General features: G+C 46.2%; 1 protein-coding gene across 6 annotated transcripts in view; it reads right to left on the reverse strand.

The window, feature by feature from the left end:
- Positions 1 to 19117, reverse strand: part of CMPK2 (cytidine/uridine monophosphate kinase 2) — an 82119-nt gene that overhangs the window by 22218 nt on the left and 40784 nt on the right. Inside the window, exon 8 of one of the 6 annotated variants that reach the window (XR_009209375.1) lies at positions 797 to 928. The exons of the other annotated variants lie outside the window; for them this stretch is intronic. The gene's annotated coding sequence lies outside the window, so the exon portion shown is untranslated. Of the gene's footprint in view, positions 1 to 796; positions 929 to 19117 lie in introns of those variants that run through there. 6 annotated transcript variants of the gene reach the window in all.

Here is a 19117-nt window from a genome sequence, read left to right on the forward strand (position 1 = left end):
CAGCCAACAAGATGTCCTATATTTCTGAGCAATATTTTCATGTATTGCAAACCTAATTAACTTCAAATCCATTGTCTGGTCTCTTGTGTTCAAAATTAATGAGATTTGTATGCAGTCTATCGGAGTAACAGCTTCATGTCCCTGTGTCATTTCTTCAGATGCTGAGAGCCAAAAGGACTTCCAACTAGAAAAATTAAATAGACAACACTCTTTACGTTGGATCAAATGTTACATCCACACATCTAAATTTCAAAGCTAAGGGCAAAGTGTGGAGTCGACATATGTGCCCTTTTTTAGTTAAGACATTTTGAATATGCCTGCCTTTATCAGCACCGTACCTCCCTTGAGGGGCCCAGCCTCACCTGCCATTCTTAGACTGTGACTGGCTCCTCGCTGGGCTCTCAGGTCCTCTGCCCACCCTGTAAATGGCCACACTTTAGCCACAGCACTCAACGCTCAATGGGAAGTTGTATTTATTCCTCTGTGTCTCTTGTTAAAGAATTTCTTTGGGAGCAAAGAATAACCTCCTCAGCATGGTTTACAAAGGTTTCCAGAATCTGACCCTGCCCTGCATCTCTCGTCTACCTCTCCAGCAGGGCTGCACCCTTGGCCCAGGTGGGAACCACCCAGTGATTTGAAATTCCCTACATGGTCCAGCCTGTCTTCCTGCTTCTGCCTTCACCCTGGTCTCCTTCAGAGACAGTTTACCCCTCTTCTGTGAAGTCTTCCCATTCCTCCCTAGACAGTTACAGCTCCATTGCCTGTTTTTCAAAGTAGCATGAAATTCCACTTTTAGATTGATTTCTGAGGATTTATTTGCCTTTCTGCCGTCTCCAGTTGAGTGTAAGTTTCTGGGGTCACAGGCTCTGTTTTATTTATTTTACTCACTTATTTCTAGGTGCTGTCACAATGAGTGATTGGAAAATATCTGTTAAAGAAAGGAAATGGATGAAATGAAATGAATAAACGAATGAGTATCTGTATCCCAAGACTGGAGCCGGCTCACTCATTAGACAAAGCCAGTGAGGCTGCCAGCACCGTGGTCAGGCTCCAGCAAGTCGTTTGGTCCCTGCTGTCTTGTGTGGGCTGTCTTGCATATGCGTTTAAAGGGAGTTGCCCCAAATCTCCCAGTCAGGGCAGAGGATGTGAAGGACGCAGATCACACCTATTTTCCATAGGTTACAGAGTACTCACTCTCTAAGCCTCGCGTTCCACTGCTAGTATTTTTGGCCTAACGGGCTCTCCCAGATTTCATGAATGCCTCCTTACAAAGAGGGGGCAAGAGGCATGGAGACAGGAGCTGGTGCTGGGCTGGCTCAGCCACCCTGGGTCACATTTCCTGTCCCAGACCCAGAGGGACACCCTTTGCCTCTCCCTCCTCCCCAGATAGCCAGGCTGTGATGGACAAGGACCTCCCTCTCTAACCACTGGCAGAGCCCAATGGGGCCGTCTTCCAAAGGCAAATGACCTGAAACCTCAGTGGCTAGCAGGTAACCGGCTCCTCTCCCAGTACGCCCTGGAGTAAGAAATGTGTCTTCTGAACTCAGAATCCCAATCTCTTTTTAAATAATTACTTGTCCCTGTGTGGGCAAGTTTGGAAAGAAGCAAAAATTTTATAACGTGGACTCTTGAACTTTCTGATCTCAAATCTGTAATTTCAAACATTCTCAGAGCAGATTCTAATCATATTAAACAGATCATGTGTTTCCTGAGGTTGGATCCATACGCACTACCTGGGGCATCCCTGTAATACTGTTTACAAGTATGACCAGGAGGAAAAGTGTATTTTTGCCTACTTTGGGCCAGACACGTTCCCTAACTCATCTCATTTGAGCTTTTCTGGAATACAGGTGTCATTCTCCCAACTTTACAGATGAGAAAATGGGGCCTCAGGGGAATAAAATGACTCACCCAGAGTACCCAGCTGGGGTCCCTGGAACCTTGCTCTGCAGGTCCCAAAGCCTCTGTTTTGTCCACAGGACTTCAAAGCGTAGCTCAGACTATTCGGAATGGCCTTAGGGGTCTTGGTATCAAGAAGTCCCTGTGGGTTAACAATCTTACTTGGAAATAAGGGACCCAAATTTTCTGAACCCCAAAGCACAGCATAGTCTGCCTGCTATAAGGTAAAATATGAGAAGCGAGAACTGACCCCCTTTACCTCCACGCCCCCAGGCCTCACCCCCATCCCAACCCTGTTATCAAGATGAGGACACCTTTCGCCATTCCCAGTGTGAAACTTCTATCTGGTAAGGGGTAATCAAAGTGAGTCACAATATTTGATTAGCTGTGAAAAGTGCTCTTAATGTCAATGATGGAACTCTTCTACCAGGTTAGGGTGAATAGGAAGGGGAGGACAGAGAAAGATCAGGCCTAGCAGGATGTGGGGGAGCAGAGACTCAGCTTCAAAGCCATGGTCTCCGGTTCTCACTTCCCCACTTATTATATGCAGCATCTGACCTCCACTGCTGAGCACTCCTGTGTCCAGTTTCCACATCCATAAAACAAAAATAAAGCCCTGTTAGCATTATCACTATGGGGTTAAATGAGAAAGTGTACATGAACATAGGAAGCACACAAATGGAGTTCTTACATTGGTCCAAAAGAAATGCTCTCATCCAGGATTTGTCCGGAATGTGATAACTGGCCTCCCCATGAGATCCACAGCAGAAGGGCCAACCTTGCCCTGCACTTGCTCGGTCCAGGAACCTGAAATGGTCCTGGGCCATTTCAGTAGTCAAAGAAGCCACAGTAAAGACAGATATAGAAATTTAATTCTTGTCAAAGTTTTTCTAATGATGTCATTCACACATGACAACCAAAAAACTATCATCTAGAAAGAAGCCAGAACATATTAGGGTTAAAAGCAGAGAACTGGGAGGCCAGCGTGAGGAGCTGTAGTGATCTATGTGTACAATGGACCATGACATAAAAGCTTAATGAGCAGCTTCAAAGTGCTGCTTAGAACATCTCTGTTACTCAGGAAGTCTTCTGTCATGCTCTGTGACACTCGTTTGTAAACTATAGGAATGCTATTTTTTATTTAGACCATTAGACCAAAAATGTGTTTGGGCAAAAAAGAGAGGGGAGGAGGAGGGAGGAGAGAGGGAGGGAGAAGTGAGGAGGGAGGAGGAAGGGAAGAGGTGCAACGAGAAAGAATGAGGAATGGAGAGAAATAAGAATAAGAGGGAGGAGGATGAAAAAAGGAGGAAGAGGAGAAAATTTGCAACGGAAGCTCGAAAAAATCGGATCCAGATGGGGCTGCTGTGCTTGGCTGGGGAGGAGGGCCAGAGACCTGACTTTCTGCCTGCCTGAAGGCTCTTCTTTGCCAAACACCTCTTGCGTTCCCTCCTTAGGAGCCCCAGGAGAGATCAGAGAGTAGTGCACCCAGAAAAGCCCAACCAACAGAATACCTGGGAATGACCTTGCATGGCTCTGGAAGGCGTCCAGGACACAGCGGTATTTCCACGTTCACCTTTCCCCTCTCCAGCCACACCAGGCACCACCGGCACCCACTGACACCATGAGCTCCCATGACTCCACCCACTGGCATCCCCTAAGTCCATTTTCCAGGCTGTCTTCCTAAATCCATCTTCTTGTCTAAAACTCAAGGGCTTTTTCTGGGTGTGTCCTCCATCTTTCGTGAAAGTTGCCTCCTCTTCCCTCTAAGCATGCGTTAGTTATTCCTGATTCCATGGGAGCAATATCGCCATGGCACTGTCAGTGCCTTTTAGGTCTGTCTCCCAGCTAGGTTATGACCTCCTGAAGGAAAGGACGATCACTTGGCTTCTTTTATCCCCATAACAGGCTTAGCACATAAGAAATGATCAATAAATTTTAAGTGAAGAGTAAAGAAATTATCCTGGAGAATGAAAATTCAGTGGGTGTTCTACTAGCACATATAATAAAATTGCTATTTCATTCAATGAGAGTAACACAGCAAGAATTTGAAGGAACGTTACAGAAAGAGCACAGTTCTTGGAAGCAGTCAAGCTTTGGTTTAAATTTTTAAAGTTGGATGACTTTGTGCCTCACCTTCCTCATCTGTGAAATGGGGCTGAGGACGTACTCGACTTGCAGGTGCGTTCTGGTGGTCAGGTGACTTTGTGAGTGGGCAAGGACCTGGCTCAGGGCACCCTGCAGTATGTCAGTTACCCAGGAGGGCTGTAAGAAAGTCCCACAAACTGGATGGCTTAAGCAACAGAAATCTTTCCTCTCATGATTCCGGAGGCCAGAAGTCTGAAATCAGCCAGGCCATGCTCCTTCTGAAAGCCATGGGAGACAGTCATTCCTTGCCTTGTCCTAGCCTCTGATGTTTGCTGGAAATCCTTGGCGTGAGACATCTGAGGTATGGAGAGGTCACGTCACTTGCCAAGGGCAGCACAGCTGGGAGTGCGTTGGAACCCGGGCTGTCTGGCTTCGGAATCTGGATTCTTCACATCACATTTGTATTGTCATTCGACTGGCAGCGCACTCACAGCTGCCTCTCCCTGTCTGGCAGTGAACTCACAGCTGCCTCCCCCTGATTTCCTGCCTTTGCTGTCCCACGGCCCCTCTTCTCCTTATGTGCTTCTGTCTTCTCTTCTTGTAAGGACACAGTCCTACTGGATTAGGGCCCACACTAATTACCTCATGCTAACTAATTGCATCTACAAAGTCCCTATTTCCAAATAAGGTCACATGCACAGGTCCTAGGGGCTGGGGCTTCTACATCGTTTTGAGGGGTACAATCAGCTGGGACACTCAGTGAATGACCATAGAAATGTGACGTGAAGAACAGAAACTCTGAGGCCACACAGCCCGAGTTCGAAGCCAGCACAGCCTCTCCGAGCTGCGCTGCCCTTTGGCAAATAACTTGGCCTCTCCACACCTCAGGGGTCTTATCTGTAACGTGGGAATCAGAATCATACTAGCTTGTAGAGGTGCTGGAAGAATTTGTGAGTATATAGAGGTAAAGGGCTTCCAAAATGCCTGACACATGGAAAGTGCTACACAAGTGTTAGCTATCGTCATGTTCCCAGTTGAAATACACTCCCTATATTCATAGGTAGCCCCGTGTGGGGAAAATCATATACACGTGTGCATCGGAGAGGGTCTGTGTGTGCAGGGGGCCATGAAGACTGGTTATGGACACTCATGAGTGAGAAAGATGCGAAGAAAGATTATGACAACAGGGTTTATAGAAAATGATTTAGAACATGAGGCAAACACCAATGCCTCTTCTGGAGATCCCCAAAAAGGTCCGCTTTGTTCCTCCAGCAAAGGCACCCCATATGCTGTAGTCACCTGCATGCAGGTGAGTGCCAGGTCTCTGAAGGGACAACTGGTTCCAATGGCTTCACACTCTATTCCAGAGCCGTGGCAGCAGGTGGCCTTGTCCTGGGGCCCTGGCTGTCTGCTGCTGTACAGGGCATCTCATAAGCAGCGCAGTGGCAGAGCAGCACAGTGAGCCTGGCGACGAGGCTGCGTGAGAGGCAGGCCATCTGGGAAGCCCTGCTAGGCAGAGACCCAGAAAAGTGAGGTCAGCAGCAAGTTGCTTTCCATGTATTTCTTTCCGTTCAGAGCTAATCTTCAGTTTTCACATTACAAATAACTATCCCTAGCAATGTTTTACTTCAAAGTCTGAATGGAGCGTTTAGAGAGGAGAACAGTGGTCAGTGCACCTTGGACCAAGGCTCCTGCTCCCCACCACATCTGGAGATGGTTTGTCACTGCTTATCCGATCCGTCTCCCCGTGACCACCATTCTCAGGGGGCTCAGCCTCTGTGTGACAGCAGGGGCTGCACGACCACCTCTCCCATATCTTTGCCCTGGCTGGTGTCACTCTGCAAAGGCTGCAGGGGACAACAGGGGCCCCAGAGGGAGAGCCTGCAGAGAGGGACTTGGCCAAGCTGGCTGGCATAGACTGCACACTGGACAGAAGGTCGCAGACTAGGAAATCAGTGCCAACTGCCCAAAGGCTGTGCTGTTGGGGACCAGCTGGGATGGGGCCATCACCAAGACTGGGGATGCATGGGCTCCCCTGAGACTTCTAGGCATCTCCTGGGAAGAAGCTGGCATCAATGCCTGGGGCCACCCCAGGGCGAGGGTGCTCCTTCTGTAATGCCTGGGGCCACCCCAGGGCGAGGTTGGTCCTCCTTCTGTAATGCCTGGGGCCACCCCAGGGCGAGGTGGGTCCTTCTGTATTTGCCATTGATCCATGGGACCACTGTGTGCTCACTTCTTCCTCTAACCCACCCCTAGCACTGTTGAGAAACAGGATCCCTGCCAAGTACTGTGGACAACTGCCATAGGAAGCTCAGGATCCGAGAGAGAGCCACAAGATTCCAGAATACAGGGCCTCGGAGAGAGGCGAGCAGAGCCTACACAGAGGAGAGACCCATAGTCTGCCTGCAAATGACAAGGAGGGTCCCTGAAGAAAAAGCTCCCCGAGCCAGGCCCTAACAATGCAGAGAAACCTGCCAGGTCAGTGCAAGCCCGGGCACTGGCTGGAAACACACAGAGGTGGACAGAAGGTGTCCTCAGAGGTGTCAATGATGAGGGCCCATGTGGCCAGAAAGCCCGTCAATTAAAGCAGAAGTCGTCAAGAAAGATCATGCTCACAGACTTACACTCAAGCCCTATAAGCGGTGTGTGTGTGCGAGTGTGTGTGTGTGTGTCTGTCCGTTTACACATTACATGCAGTTATGTGTTGGTAAATGTTTAACAGCTGGCTGGGGATGGAAGAACCCTCCTTTGTCACATTTGTTCACTGCTGTGAGGTAAATGCGCCAGGTGCCAGGTCAGGAGCCAGGCAGTGCTCAGTGGCCTTGCACCAGCACCAGCCAGCCCTAACACACCTTTCCTTTTTTTTTTTTTTTGAGACAGAGTCTTGCTCTGTTGCCCCGGCTGGAGTGTAGTGGCACCATCTCGGCTCACTGCAAGCTCCGCCTCCCAGGTTCATGCCATTCTCCTGCCTCAGCCTCCCGAGTAGCTGGGACTACAGGTGCCCGCCACCATGCCCGGCTAATTTTTTGTATTTTTAGTAGAGACGGGGTTTCACTATGTTAGCCAGGATGGTCTCGAACTCCTGACCTCGTGATCCGCCCACCTCGGCCTCCCAAAGTGCTAGGATTACAGGCTTGAGCCACCGCACCCGGCCCCTAACACACCTTTCGAGGTGGATATATGTATGCAGCATTTGAATTCTTTTTTAAAGGTATACTCTTATGCAGGACCTATCGATTTTTGGACCTATCAATTTTGTTCAAGTGAGAATCTATTTTTTCTGCCTTGTATCGTTTTCCACTCCCTGCTTCTCTTTCCTAAGTGGGATGAGAATTCCAACGTGCTTGTAAAGCAATCATAATGCCGGATGCTTTTGATTTTTGCCATTTCCCCTCCTGTACAGTTATCGTTCCCATATCAAATTCAACATTTATTTTAGCTACTTCCTTTTATTCAGTTCAAAGGATTCAAATTAGCTTTTATAAAAAGAGCTCAGGGATTTGGGTTAAAGAGGCAGATTGAACATCCTTACCCTCCTAAAATCCCATTAAAATGACAACAAAGAGATAAAACTAAAAGGCATAGACTTTAAAGGACAAAGGGAACCAGAGAGAAGACAACATCAGAAAGAGAAAAGTTTAGAGGCTGAGAAGCATCAGCAAGCAGCACCTGACTCAGCAAAGCAGGAAACCGGAGACCCCAGCTCACAGCCAACTGGCCAGGACTTACCCCCCGAGGAGGCTCGTGGACTTGAAGCCCTGTTGGGCAGTTACAGCGAGAGGCAGATGAGCTGGGAATTTATAGAAGCAGCAATGCGGCTCCCAGTGCCTTCCTCCAACCTCAGCTACAGGGGAGTTGCCCTGCCCCACCCTTGTGAAAACACGGGGGTCTCTAGAGATGCTGAACACAAGGAATCTGGAGACAGGACAGCAGCTCCACCGAGCAGAGGGCATCATGCACAAAATGGGAGGAGCCCACGACAGTCTGCCCACAGAGCAAGGGGCCCCGCCATCCGTGCCCTGACCAGAGATCAGGCAACAGATGGAGGATGCTTCTGTGGAGAAAACAGCTAGGTTCCTGCCCAGTCCCCAGCAGCAGCACAAAACAACCCCACTGCATCCACACAGGAGCACACACAGCCATCCTGAGAGCTGCCGTCTGCTTGCTTTACCCAACACTTACACGTGATTAGACGTGTATGGGAGGGAGAAAGGGAGGGAGTGAGGAAGGAAGGAAGCGGGGGGGAGAGAAGGAGGGAGGAAAAGAGAGAAGGAGAAAGGGAGGGAGGGAGAGAAGAAGAGAGGGAGGAAGAGGGAGAGAAGGAGGGATGGAAAAAGGGAGGAAGGAAAGAAGGAAGGAAAGAAGGAAGGAAGGAAGGAAGGAAGGAAGGAAGGAAGGAAGGAAGGAAAAGAGGGAGGGAAAGAGGGAGAGGAAAAAAGAGGGAGGGAGCGGGGAGGAAGAAGGAAGAAAGGGAGGGAGAGAGGGAGGAAGAAAGGGAGGGAGGAAGGAAGGAAGGAGAGAGGGAGGGAAAGAGGGAGAGGAAAAAATAGAAATATATTCTGTTGCTGTTTTGTAGCCCAGAATCCTAAATCAGGGTGTCAGTCTGGAGGCCAGAATCCAACTCCACTGTAAGGTTCTAAGGGAGAATCTGTTTCTTGATTCTTCCATCTGTGGTGGTTCCAGATGTTCCATGACTTCCAGTCCTTGCCTCTGTCTCCACGTGACCTCCTCCTTGCTGTCCATGCATCCTCTGAGGGTATTGTCATTGGATTTGGGACCCACCCTAATAATCCAGGACAATCTTCTGTTGATAGCCCTAGCTTAATGTCTGCATATTCCCCTTTTCCAAATACGGTAACAGGTTCTGGGGGTTAGGACTCGAATTTCCCTTTCTGAAAGCCACCATTCAACCCACACAGAAGAAACAAGGAAAGACAGAAAGAAGAAAAAAGAGGAAAAAAGGAAACTTAAAAAATGAGAGAATGAAGACAACAAAAATATCTTCTTTGAAAGGACAGAAAGGTGGTCACAAAATCCCCCGTTAGAGAAGAGAAGGCAAAGCAGATGGTGCATCCACAGAGGAAGAGCAGGGTGGGGAGCAGAGCAGGTGCACACCACGCTCAAATAGCACCCCTCACAGTGGCAGGAACTGGCCACAACCCAAGCTTTCATCCTTGAACAAAACATGCAACATGCATGCAATGGAATAGTATTCAGCCTCAAAAAGAGGAAATTCTCACACGTGTTACGATATGAATGAACCTGGACAATATTATGCTAAGTGAAGCAAGCCACTCACAAAAAGACAAATGCTGTGTGATTCCACTGATATGATGTAAATTCTCAGAGACAGAAAGTATAATGGTGGTCACCTTGGACTGGGGATAGAGAGAGGGTAGGGTGTTGGTGCTTAACGGGTACAGAGTTTCAGTTTTGCAAGACGAAAAGAGTTCCAGGGGTTGGTTGCACAGCACTGTGAAATGTACTTAACACGACTGAATATAACACCTACAAAGTCTTAAGATGGTAATTTTTTCATGTGTGTTTTACCACAATTAAAGTTCATTTAAAAATGACAGGGGGCATTCTGAGAGCCACTTAAACTTTGGATACTAAATGTATGATAGCCGAAACTGAAAACTTAGCAGAAACATTTTCTCAGTCTTAAATGAGTTTGGTTTCATAGAAAATGGTGACATCTTGAATGCAGCCCCAGCACCTGCCTCCAGAGCCTGCCTGTCAGTACCATGTGTCAGCACTACACAACACACACGTCGCTGGGGCTGCGTCACTCACTGCCCAAAGAAAGAGCATTTGGAAAATTAGAAGTATAGAATTTCCAACACAGAAAATACAAACTGGCTAGGGTGAGATAAATATCTCACTGTGGTTTTGATTTGCATTTCTCTAACGATCAGTGATTATTAAAAAGTCAAAAACAGCCTACTGGTGAGGTTGTGGGGTAAAAGGAACACTTATACACTGCCGGTGGGAGTGTAAATTAGTTCAACCATTATGAGAGACAGTGTGGCGATTCCTCAAAGACCTAAAAACAGAAATGCCATTAGGCCCAGCAATCCCATTACTGGATATATACCCAAAGGAATATAAATCATGTATCATAAAGACACATGCACCTGTATGTTCACTGCAGCACTAGTCACACTAGCAAAGACATAGAATCAACCTAAATGCCCATCAGTGGTAGACTGGATAAAGAAAATGTGGTACATCCACACCATGGAATACTATGCAGCCATAAAAAAGAACAAGATCATGTCCTCTGCAGGAACATGGATGCAGCTGGGGAACATGATTGTTAGCAAACTAACACAAGAACAGAAGAACAAACACTGCATGTTCTCACTTGTAAGTGGGAGCTAAATGATAAGAACACATGGACGCATAGAGGGGAACAACACATACTGGAGCCTGTCAGAGGGTGGAGGGAAAAGGGTGGGAGGAGGGAGAGGATGAGCAAAAATAACCAGTGGGTACTGGGCTTAATTCCTGAGTGATGAAAGAATCTATACAACAAACCCCCATTACACAAGTTTACCCGTATAACAAACCTGCACATGTACACCTGAACTTAAAATAAAAGTTAAAAAAACACAAACTGGCATGTAGGGCATTACAATAGGCTGAGAAATGAACTCAAGTCATCAGAAAGATCCTGAGAAAGGTCCCAACCATAGACCACTTCAACTTCAGATCTCTTCCCATTTTCTCCGTCATAAGCTTGGACTCGTCAAACCATGTCTCTTAATTTTCATGTAGAAACCATGGACTCAGGATGCAGATAGAAGAGAATCGAAGAACTTATTTTGGAAATGAATGAACTTCAGAATCATTACATCCAAAAGGTGGACCTCTCAGGAGAGGAAATGACCCACAGGAAGTGACATTTCTAAAGAAATGAGTGATGGAGCCCAAGCTCTCATTCTGGTGCCCACACATACTTCTGAATTCTGATATATGGAAACGTTTCCTTTAAACACTGGATAGTTCATGGAAAAGGCAGCAAGGAAAGATAAGACTTTGAAGGTAGACTTCAATTTCTGCCCTTTGAGACTTAAATAGTTATTTTAACTTTTTCTCCAAAATTGTATTCTTTGACTATTTCACAAGTCTACAGAAATTACATGCTGATACATCCCGTGTGCGCATGGTGGGTGCTGTCTGCCGAGGGGAAGTAGAATACAATATTAAATAATAACAATGGCAACACACATGTGTAAAGCCATTACAGGGTATGTTAACCTGGGAAAAATAATTGCTTTCATCTAATGAACAAATATTTCAGATGTGTTAGCTAAGACAAGTAGTTTTCTAACAATTCTTAGAACAAATTTAGAAGGTAGATACTAGTATTAGCCTTAGGGATCCAAAGTTAATCTACATCACCTTTGCACAAATATGGAAAATGACAATTAGACAGGTGAAGTAATTTGCCTGTAAATTACTTCAGCTTGTAACTTCCCACCAGCTTGTAAAAGGCAGAGATGAGATTCCTTGCAGATCTTTCTGAATTCATTTTCTTCTCACTCTCTCACTTCCAAGTGTGCTTCTCCTGCAAAGTCTGCCTCTTTCAAGCTTGAGGGTTTCAGCCTGGCCCCAAGGCAGTGAGAATTCATCCCGACACAAATACTATGTGTGCCATTTTACCACATTGGTGTGCAAACCTTCAGACCCTTGGAGCACTTAAATCACAGCTCAGGAGAATAGAGATGAGACAGACAGAGACAGAGACAGAGAGAGAACGAGAGGGATGAGTTCATTGACATTCTGGTTTGTGTAACAAAAAGAAAGCAAAGATCCCCTCCTTCCAAAAGTGTCATGTGTCATCTCAATTCTTCGGTATGCTTGCTCTCGTCTCCTACCCTGCCTGGATATGGATGCCTCTCCAACCCAGGACAGCAACCCGCAGTCCGCCAGATGGGGCAGGCAGGTGCTGCACATGTCCTCAGCTTCCGCCAGGCCTGGAAGCTCTGCACAGAGACACAGGTGCCCCCATCACCCTCTGCTACATGAGTTCCTTTCACAGGGGATGGGCTGGCTGCCCCATGAGGGTGTGTTGACCTGCTCCTGTGGGTGCCAAGACTAACCAAGGCTGCCCCCACTGTCTTGTCTTGACTTTGATACCTCTCCCGCACCTCTGTTTTATCTCCTGGCTGGCAAGGAGGGTGTGGAAACCAGGAGGCAGGGCACACGCTGGGTCTGTCGTGCTCACTGTTCATCAGGGCAGGAGCACAGTGGGGCTTGGTGCTGTGGCTGGAGCACAAGCATTTGTTCAGGAAGGTCTCAGATTTCAGAGCTGGAGGCACCAGGGAGAGCCCCAGTTTTTGTGTTTAAGATATTGTTATCCACGCAGCCCTCAGATATAAAACAGGTAAAGCGGAGAGCTGTGCGGGTAGGTCGGAGCAGAGGACTCGATCTCTGCCAGCGTGGGGTCCTTCTTCTTTACAGTGACCCCAAGTGACCTCTGCAGAGCAGAGTTTCAAACCATAGATTTAATGGAGCCTCTTCATTTTTCTTATGAGAAAATAGACCCATGAAGAGGAAAGGCAAATGCAGGAGACCACACTGACTTTTAGCACTGGCTTCCCTCTCCAGCAGTCTCTGGATTCCCAACTCCAGGCTTCTTCTGCTGTCCTCTCTCACCCAGAAGAGATTTAGCAGGAGGCAGCCCGCTCACCAGGTCAACTACTGCCCACTCGGGCAGATCCTTCAGGTCCCCTTTTTCTTCTCAATCCCACTTGCCTCTTGCTGAGCTGTGTTTTAGTGTGTGTCAATTTACATTTAGATGGAGAACACGGTCCATTTGCTAAGGTACATTTCAGTAAGTGACAAATTCCAGAATGGCAGTGCATTAGTTACAACCAATTAGGAGGAAATTATCACTGTGAAGTGCCCATATCTACTGCACCGGGACAGAAGCCAACATGTAACATTTATGAGTCTTACCTCATCAGGCTCAGTAGATGGTGAAGAGGTTTAAATCCAATTCAGAAAAATATTTAATGTAAAGACTGAATCTTTAGGACTATAAATTCCAGTTAGTGGACCGAAAAGAGGTTACTCCATGTATCCATGCATCATCCAACCCCTGCTTCCACTCTTACTGGCAGGAACAGAGACTGGAAAACCTCAGCATTCCGAAGACACACAACTTATGTTCAGGTCTTGTTTCTGTGAGACCAGTTTTAAGATGTGTGACCTCAGGATCTTCCTTTCTCTTATATATTAAATAGAGATAAACGTACACCCCTTACAGGGTTGAGGGATTTAAAATGGGTAAAATTTCTAGAGAGTTTGCTCAGCACATGGTAAGTTTTCAGTGAATAGCAACAGTTATCTCTATGCTAGCAGTGCCTACACGGAGGGGTACTGCTTAATACCAATTAAAGCAAACATGTGTCATCGCAGCAAGTAAGTATTTAGTGCCATGTACTCGCCAAACATGTTACTGCATCTTCAGTAGATTTCAAATGCAAAATGCAGCTCTTGCCATCAAAATAACTCATGGGAGATAGGTGAAGAGAAAAATTAGCATATATTTTAACACAAACAATTTTGGATGGATTACAAAATAGAAGTAAAAAGTGAAATCATGAACTAGAAGAAAATTAAGACTAAAAAAAGTATCTTGGAATTGGGAAAACTTTCTAAACAAAGCATCAAAGTCAGACGCCATTAAGGAAAAGGTTAGCACCTTTCAATTCTACATAAAAAATGTAACACTTCTTCAGGAAAAAAAGTAACATAAAGCCACGCTTGGAAAATTTGTACAACCCAAAAGACACAGGACTTGTATGTAAATATATAAAGGAATCTCTACCATTCGATACTCTAGAAGGACAGTGACCCAGTAGGGTAATCAGCAGAGAATGTAAAGAGACAGAAGACATACGAAAGGCTTAGAAACAGACACTAATGTACAGACTCATTTATATTGAAAAATACAAATTAAAACAGTGCTATGGGATTGTTTGCTTATATAACTCATGAAAATTAAAACAGGAGGATATTTTCCACTGTTGGTGTGACTAAGTTAATGTAACATTTTTTGGATGCCAAGGTGATCAATCGTGAACAAATGAAAAATAAAATGAATGTATTCTTTGACTCAGTGGTTACTTTATAATGCATTTATCCTACAGATATGCTCATAGGGATACACAAATACATGTATACACACATATAGGCACACATACACACATGCTGGTGTTCATTGGAAGCACTGATGATTCTAGCTAATAACTGGAAACAACAGTCAATAATCCACTCAATAAATTCAGATTGATCTATACAATGAAACACTACACAGATGTGAAAACAGGTGAAGTAGCTATATGTTCATGTGAAAAAAAATCCCAAAATATATATATTTTCCAAGCAATATTTTAATATTCTAGAGAGAAAAACAAGGTATAGAAAAAAAATTGCATTGTAAGCTGCTGTGTGCTTTAGTAACAAACTAAAAATAGAATATGCACAGTGACTTCACACATAGCCATTTTCTGTAAGGGCACACAAGGAACAGTGCGTGTCAGCCCCGGGAATGGGCACTGGATATTCAGGCAGAGGGAGACTCACTTCTCACGGCATACTTTTTACACTGTCTTTTAATTTTTAGCCTGTAGATGCATCACTTCACACGACAACACAACATTTCTAAAATAATGAATAGATGTGAAACAAAGGCCAACAAAAGGTTAAACTGTGGCTGATTCAGTTCCTCCCTAACACCGGGAGGAAGGAAGGCTGAGTGGGCCCAGGGGACTGAAGAAGGGTCCATTTCAGAAGCCAAACTTGATCAGGGATTCGAAAGAACACGAGGCAGGAGTGGGAGAAGCCGGGCAGCCTAGGTGGGGATGAGCAGGGACAATGAGAGGCGCGGGCTTAAGGGGTGAGACCCTGAGTGTCCCTGGGGGAACAGAGGAGCCCTGGCAGTGGGAAGCCTGGTTGGCCCAGTGGGGAGACAGCAAGTCAAAGAGGGAAGTAAAGAAAAGGCTCCCAGGGGGAGTGGTGAGGCAGTGAGGCTGTTTCCAGGATTGCTGCATGTATTAGTCAGTGTTCTCTAGGAAGACAGAATAGGATAGATGTATGTATAAAGGGGAGTTTATTAAGGAGAATTGACTCACACAATCACAAGATAAGGTCCCACAGCAGGTCACCTGCAAGCTGGGGAGCACGGAAGCCAGTCTGAGCCCCAAGCTGAACAACTTGGAGTCCCATGTTCGAGAACAGGAAGTATCCAGCATGGGAGAAAGATGGAGGCCAAAAGACTAAGCCAGTCTAGTCTTTCCATGTTCTTCTGCCTGCTTTTATTCCGGCCATGCTGGCAGCTGATTAGCTGGTGCCCACTCAGATTAAGGGTGGGTCTGCCTCTCCCAGTCCACTGACTCAAATGTGAATCTCCTTTGGCAGCACCCTCACAGTTACACCAGGAACAATACTTTGCATCCTTCAGTTTCATCAAGTTCAGAGTCAATATTAACCGTCACACTCCGGGAGCTGAGAAGAGAATGGAGTGGCTTGGTGGGTCCTGGCGACAGCTACAAGACTGATGCCCGATTAAAGCACTGGGAAGGTGGCAGAATGGAGAGAGAGTGAAAGACAAACCCAAGGGTCATTCCAGAAGCAGATGATCGGAAGGCGAGGACTCAGATTCACAATGGACTCCAGGGAGCCCAGGAACAGAGGGACCATGTTCACAGGGACTAAGGCCATGGGAGAACCAGGTCCAGAGACAAGACGAGGAAATGACATCAGATGCATCAGAGCAGGGCTGGAAGTGGACAGCAGTACTGAGGAAAGGCAGCTCTGCAGCAGGAGATGGAGGAGGCATGGGTGCTGTCATCTAGAGAGAAAAAAGAAAGTCTCAGCACCCCAGCAGTTGCCCCCAGAAGTCATCCAGGGGGGAGAAATCATAGTTTTCCCCACGGCCCTCCAGAGGGCTGACTGGAACCAGGGAGTGGAGAGAGGCCAGAGCGCACGCTCACCCCAGCGTGAGATCGTCTGTGCTTCCTTCTTGACCTGGGCTCCTGTGAGCCTGAGGGAAGGCGGAGCGAACAGAACAGTTTGGAGTCACTCAGCAGAGGTGACAAGAAGCACTTGGAGAGTAGCTGGGTCCCTCAGGCGTGGGGAGCCCAGAGCCAGTCCGCTCACCCCCTCAGCTCCCGAGGAGAGGGGAGCCCAGAGCCAGCCTGTCACCCCCTCAGCTCCTGCAGGCCTCGAGGAGCTAAAATATATCTTTCATGACCTCTGTGTATAGCTAGAACCTGACTTTTCCCTTCCACGTGCAGACCCACATCCACTGTCACTAATACAATGGGATTTCAGACGGGAAATCTGTCCTAAGAGAAGGAAGAACAAGAGACGAGTGAAATCAAAATGCAGTTGGATTTAAGGGATTAGAACAAGACTCTTCTATACTGGCTGAAAACTCACCTCATAAAATTATAGTCATTGGATATGAGAGCTGAGAGGGAACTTACAAATCTTTTATTGAGAGGCAGTGGAGTACAGAGTTTAAAAGTGTGGCTTTGAACCCCATCAGCAAGCTACTTAACCTCCTTCCATCTTAGTGTCCTGATCAGTAAGGTGGGAAGAAGAGCATTACCTACCTCGCAGGGTTGTCCTGACGATTAAACAAGCTGCTATTTGTAATGTGTTTAGAACTATGACTAGCAGAAATTAAGAGCTGTAGAAATATTGCTTACATTAACACTCTTTTCCAAGAACAGAGGAGAAAATGGCAGAGGTGTGCAGTAAACTAGTTTCTTCATGTTTATTCAGCGAGCTAATGACCTGCCTGGTCCTGGAACCCTGGGCTCCAGATTCTTCCCCTGTAGGGGAAAACAAGACTCCATGAAGCACCTGCAGATGCAGCCAGGACCCCCACCCTATCCTGCCTGGAGCCATCACTGCCTGGCCTCGTGCTAACATCTCTTTCTTGAGAAATTCCACCAGACTAAACAGAGGAAGCTGCCCTGTCTCTAAGTCTAGTCTGCTGTGGCCGCTGACAGTACTTGTAGCCCACGTGTATCTCCAAACTGGCCCCCACTGCTGGGATTTGGAGATTGTTTTGGCAAAAAGTAAGAGGCCAGAAAGTCAAGTTATCTCTAACCTCTCCTCCAGAGAGGAGAATATCCCCAGTGTAGTCCCCAGTGACTGCATCCTATTCCATCAAAGCCGGGTATCACAGCTTACTTAACCTTTCCCTATTGTTAAGCAATTTGCTTTATTCAAAGTTTTGCTCTCATAAGTAATGCTGGGATAAATATTTTTGGCTTATTGACTTTTATTGCAGTTCTAATGATGCCTTTGGGGAGTACAATTTTGATGTCAAAAGGTAAACACATTTTTAAAATTCCTGGTGCATTTTCCCAAGTGGCCTTCCATAAGATTTGTATCTTTTTACATTCCCATGGCAGGGGATGCTGTCTCCCAGACTCTTCTCAGCAAGCAAACATTATGTTTTCTATAAACGTTTGTTAATTTTGATGATTGGAAAGTATATCCTGTTATTTTTAAGTCAGTAGAATTCCAGCAGTTTTCTTCCCATCAAATACCATTTAACTTTCCATTCTGGAAGGGAGGGAGGAAGGAAGCAAGGAAGGAAGGGAGGGAGGGAGGGAGAGAAGGGAGGGAGGGAAGGAAGGAAGGAAGAAAGGAAGGAAGGAAGGAAGGAAGGGAGGGAAGGGAGGGAGGGAGGGAGGGAGGGAAGGAAGGAAGGGAGGAAGGAAGCAAGGAAGGAAGGGAGGGAGGGAGGGAGAGAAGGGAGGGAGGGAGGGAAGGAAGGAAGGAAGGGAGGGAGGGAAGGAAGGAGGTAGAAAAAACAGATAATATATCTCCTATTCAACTACTTCATGGGCTTGTTGCGACAATAAAATGAGATAATATATATTTAAATGTTAAAGAGTGCTACATAAATGTGAAGTAGGAAAAAAGTGAATTCCACTGTACTGACTTCCAGTGAGCACTTATGAATCCTATTAATTAAAAAGGCTTAGACAACTTCATGACATTTAACTGCACTATAGATAATTCACGTATATGGTCCTTGAGAATCTGAGCTGTTCTGGGAAATATGATAAAAATGCGTGATATCTGCCAGGAAGATTGCAGTCTTTTGAGAGAAACTACTTTAAACCAAAAGCATGCTTTGTCCGGGTCTTAGAGAGCAGGCAGGGTGAGATTCGCTTTTCAGAGCACACACCAGCTCAGCCATTTCCTGATGCTCAGATGAGGGCTTTTCTTCAAGGAATGGGGTTGACGTTCATTACATTGCACTTCGCTGTTCTCAGAGAACACAACTGGATCTGCAGCAGAGAGCTCTTCACATTTAGGAAACAGAATCGGCTCTTTAAATGTTTTGTTGACGCTGTAAATAATTGTGCGGATGTTGCTGCTCTAACCCTGCCATCCCCTGGCTGGCTTCGTCACTTCCATCAGGTGCCCAAACATCTCCAGCAAAGCAGCTTTCTCCCACCACCCAATTGAAAACCTCAACCCTTTCCCTGTAGTACTCCTATCCCCTCAGAACTTGACTTGTCTGTGGCATTTACATCACCTGATATCTTATGCATTTGTTTTTTTTTTTTTTCAGCTAATTGCAACTTTACTGATTTTAAAAGTATGTAGATATCTTTGAATTAAAAGAAAGAAAACAATTTTTACAATTTTGAAATTCTAAGCACATTATGTACATATGCTTTTTTTTTTTTTTTTTTTTTGAGACAGAGTCTCCATTGCCCAGGCTGGAGTGGCATGATCTCGGCTCACTGCAACCTCCGCCTTCCAGGTTCAGGCAATTCTTCTGTCTCAGCCTTCTGAGTAGCTGGGATTACAAGTGCCCACCACCACAACCGGCTAATTTTTGTATTTTTAGTAGAGATGGGGTTTTGCCTTGTTGGCCAGTCTGGCCTCAAACTCCTGACTTCAAATGATCCACCTGCCTTGGCCTCCCAAAGTGCTGGGATTACAGGCATGAGCCACCGCGCCCAGCCTAAGATATGCTTTTATTATAGCATTACAACTTCTTAGTGTTACAAAGTCTGTACATTTAAACACATTAAATGAACCATTTACGCAGCCGACAAACATATTTTAAAAAGCGCACCAG

The sequence above is a fragment of the Hylobates moloch genome, unplaced genomic scaffold (genome assembly GCF_009828535.3).
Source record: "Hylobates moloch isolate HMO894 unplaced genomic scaffold, HMol_V3 SCAFFOLD_13, whole genome shotgun sequence".
Lineage (NCBI taxonomy): Eukaryota > Metazoa > Chordata > Mammalia > Primates > Hylobatidae > Hylobates > Hylobates moloch.